Source organism: Octopus bimaculoides, chromosome 6 (genome assembly GCF_001194135.2).
Source record: "Octopus bimaculoides isolate UCB-OBI-ISO-001 chromosome 6, ASM119413v2, whole genome shotgun sequence".
NCBI classification, from domain to species: Eukaryota; Metazoa; Mollusca; class Cephalopoda; order Octopoda; family Octopodidae; genus Octopus; species Octopus bimaculoides.
Window position 1 is genome coordinate 77,332,448 of NC_068986.1, and position 4,419 is coordinate 77,336,866.

At 35.5% G+C, this 4,419-nt stretch overlaps 1 protein-coding gene across 2 annotated transcripts in view; it reads right to left on the reverse strand.

Annotated features, from left to right (window-relative positions):
* Positions 1 to 4,419, reverse strand: part of LOC106884337 (multidrug resistance-associated protein 1) — a 93,563-nt gene that overhangs the window by 18,136 nt on the left and 71,008 nt on the right. The window lies entirely within an intron of this gene.

Here is a 4,419-nt window from a genome sequence, read left to right on the forward strand (position 1 = left end):
AAAAAAAAAAAAAAAAAAACACTTTTCACTATCCAATCACCACCACCATCATCATCTCCCTACCTCTCTGCCTTTCCTTAACCTCACCATCAGAACATCACCCCTCTGTTAAAATTATATTTTAAACTCTCCTCCTCTACTTTCAACTCACTTTTTTAACCACAAAATAAATATTACGTTCCCCCTACCTCATGTCATAGACGCTTTTCTCTCTGCCTTATCCTCTTTTTCTCTCTCCCTTTCCCTTCAACTAATCACGTGAAAGTGTTACAATTACATCCCCTATACCTCATGCCATGGACACTTCTCTCGCCCTCTTTTTCTCTCGTCACATGAAAACATTACCCATGGGCTAAGTAAAGCAATGACAAGCAGAATTATTATAAGGTGAGTATAAATCCAGCACCAATGTTTCTTACTTAGTGTTAAAATTGTTTTAACAAAGATCTTAAATTGATTTAGCAAACAACTTTATTAATTACAAAGACAAGATTTAGTAAAATTATTAACCTTTACATTTCAGCAACATGAAACAAAAGCAAAAAACAAATCTAGATTATTTTATGAATTCAAGAACACTTTATGAGAAAATATTTGTATTATATGTATGATGTAAGTGAAAGTGCTTAGTGTGATTATCTATATAGCTTATATTTTACTATAATTGAAAATGAAATAATCTAGACTAATTTATGAGAAAAGATTTTAAGCCTTTTATATAGCAACTCCTGTCTGAGGCCACTCACACTTAAGATTTTATATTTGAATAAAAATATTGCATGAAATAGAATGATATCAGTTTATCAACAACAACATAATAAATACCAATATATGAAGTTAGATATTTTGTTGAACGCCCAAAGTCCTGATTATATCAATATATAAGAAATAATGTACGTGTTAGAAATTTAATCACGAAAGGGTTAAGCTGATATGCCTATGAGTCCTAAACAGTCTATAAGAAACACATGAAATATTTCAATTCTTTTCACACAATGGCTTTACAGCATCCTGCACATCTGCTGGAAAAACAAGATCCTGGGCAATGAAGTGCTACAGTAAGCCAATATTCCAATCTTGTACATCCTCTTGTAAAGACTGAGGTGAAAGACTTGTGAATTTGAGAAACTAACAGAGATCTTTTACAAATGTTAGGAACTTGTGAAATATGTAGAATGGCACTCCAGACCTCAGTCAAACTGTCCAACCCATACCAGCATGGAAAATGGACATTAAACGATGATGATGATGATTATGAACCAGGCAGAAAACTGAATATGCTTGCTCATTGCAAATAGCCACCAACTAAAAAAAAGCAGAAAGGTTCCTGGTAATCTGAGAGAAAAAAATCCCTTTAAGGAAACCAGATACACTGGTGTAGAGAGATAGTGATGTGAGTTGTCTTGGACTAAAAGGTTGTAGAGTGTTCAGATGACTTACTGGAAAGAGAATATAATGGTAATATATAATAGTTAAACATAAAAAATTAAGTTTATGTACTAACTGTATCTATAATGTCAGTCTCTGCACTGATAACTAAATTCAATATGCTTCTCAGTTAAACAATACTTGTGAAGTGTAAGGTATGATATCAAAATATACCGAAACTCAACATATTTAGTATGTGAGACTTGACTGTAACTATACTAAACAACAATACAAAGCTTTATGAAAGACAAACTGGTACATGCGTGGTTGTATGGTAAAGAAGATTGCTTCTCAATTATGTGTTTTTGGGTTTAGTCCTGTAGTGTGGATCCTTGAGCTAACCCGTGTTTTGCGAGTGGAATTGGTAGATGAAAACTACGAGGAAGTCTACCATGTAAACGTGTGTGTGTCTTCATTAACACTGTCTGAACAAACTAGTGACATTGTTTACATTTTCCAATAAACTAAAGGCTTTTTGTTCAATCAATTTTGACAGGTGAGGACCAATAGAATGAAAAAATACCATTCTTGGGAAAAAAAATAAAGGTTCACAACAAAAAGAGCATCGAACTGTAGAAAATTTGTTTCAATAAGTCTTGCCTAACTCATGCCAGCATGAAAAAAGAAAAAAGAAAAAAAAACCCTCAAAGAAACAAACAAAATAAAGTTATGGAGTATGTAGAAATTGCGATACTGTATAGCAGTGAGAGCAGTAAATAGATATAAGTTTAACTTGTGAGAAAAGCCAGTGCAAAAGAGTTGAAAAAGCATGCAGCTATATTACCAAAGGCATTGATTACTGTATGCATCCAGGAGAAATAAGTATAAGAGTTATAGATATGCAACAATATAAATCATACATGCTGAGTGAAGAAATGTTGTAGGCTGGTGTTCAAAGCGGCTAAAATTGATCTGAATATATTAATCTCTCATACATGCTAACACAAGATTGAAATGTGAAGGAAAGAGGCTGAGAATGCATAATTAAGCATGAAAACAAAGATACTGCTTCAGATGCTAATCAATATGTAGTCGTCATGAGCTAGCAGATAATTTAGAAGACATATGACATGTTATGTCATGCAGGTCATAGAATTCATGAAATTATTTCAGAATTAATATGAGCCTATTTTGATCAGTGAAGATATTTCAATAAATAAAAGATTGTACAAAAAATACTTTGCTCAATGATTGATTTATAACTTTTGAGTTCAATTTTTTGTGGTACCTCCCCCCCCTGTGTTCACCATCTGCTGTACCCCACTACCTCCCTATCATTCCTGTTGAATGTCTTCCCCAACATATCCACTTAACCACCCCTCCTTCTATCTCTGTCCACTCACTACATTCCCTCTGCCTCCCACTCACCCTATCCAATCCTTGGTCTCATCCCTCATCATATCTTCACCATTTTTTCCTCCCCACCTACTAAGGCAGCCATGTATTTCCTTTATTGCAAGACACCTATTTCTGTCCCTCTACTCATACTGTAACTTCTCATCAAGCACCAAGCCATCTTTCCCAATTCTACTTACCCCACCCAACAGCTTAAGGGGGTCTTGTCTTGTAAATTATTTGGTGGCCTCACTGTTGCTAGTGCCACATAAAAGTGCTCAGTACACTTGTAAAATGGTTGGTATTAGGAAGGGCATCAGGCCATAGAAACCATGTTTAACCAGACAGTGGAGCTTGGCACAGTCTTCTGACTAGGCAGCTCCTGTCAAACCAACCAGCCCATGCCAGCATGGAAAACAGATGCTAAGTGATGATGATGATGATGATGATGATGTAACATTCATATTCATAGTTGATAAAAAATATGCTCTAGTAAAATATTATAGTCAATCCAATTGGCAATACTATATTTTGTGGGGATAAAAACAGTACCTGGCCAAGAAGTTTAAATCATGCAATGGATGCTTAAGAAAAATATTTGATGATAAAACTGTACTGCTACAAACTGTCACTGACATAAAGCAGTTTGGAAAAGCAGATGTTAAAACAATGACTTTTCTTGCAAATTATTTGGAAACTCCACTAGTGCCAGGGTCACAAAATAAGCACCCAGTATACTCCGTAAAGTGGTTCATGTTAAGAAAGGCATCCAGTCAGAGAAATCATGCCAAAACAGACAGCAGGCCTTACCATGATCCCCTGGATTGTCAGCTTTTGTCAAACTGTCCAACCTATGGAAAAAATGGTTATTAAATAACGATGATGATTATATATATATATAGGTGCGGGCGTGGCTGTGTGGTAAGAAGCTCGTTTCCCCAAGCACATGGTTCCGGGTTTAGTCTCACTGCATAGCACCTTGGGCAAGTGTCTTCTATAGCCTCAGGCTGACCAAAGCCTTGTGAGTAGACTTGGTAGATGGAAACTGGCAGAAGCTCGTTGCGTGTATATATATATATATATATATATGTACTCAAATTGAGTTCTAATATTTGTTAAGATGGATACTTTGAAACAGGTAATATTTTATTAAGCATTTTCTAAAATATATTTCTGTGCCTTTTTGCAACTTTATTTACTTTTTTTAACCTTAATTTTTTTATTTGTATGGACTCCTAACCATTTTTCATCTATATATGTGTGTTGTGTGTGTGTGTGTATATATATATATATATATATATCCCAAGATTAAGAGGAGAGAGGTGCTTGAGTAATGTGGGCCTGGTCAGCCATCAAAGAGCTCACAAAAATCAACTCATGGTAAATTGTGATATGGCTATTGTTCACAACGGAACATGTGCAACCTGTGAAAAGGTGTGCCTCTCAGTTGGAGGATTGAAAAGGCATGTCAAAGGAGTTCATATTGTGGCACCTTTTCCTTCTGCCAGCCAGCACTGCTGTGCATTATGCAATAGAATGTGCAAATCTTTTGCTGGGATCAAGTCATAAGAGGGCCTCACATTGCATCAACAATAACTCATTTCAGTGACATTTTCTGGCAATGGCTTTGCTCGTGTACAAGAAAGAAGCTAAGAT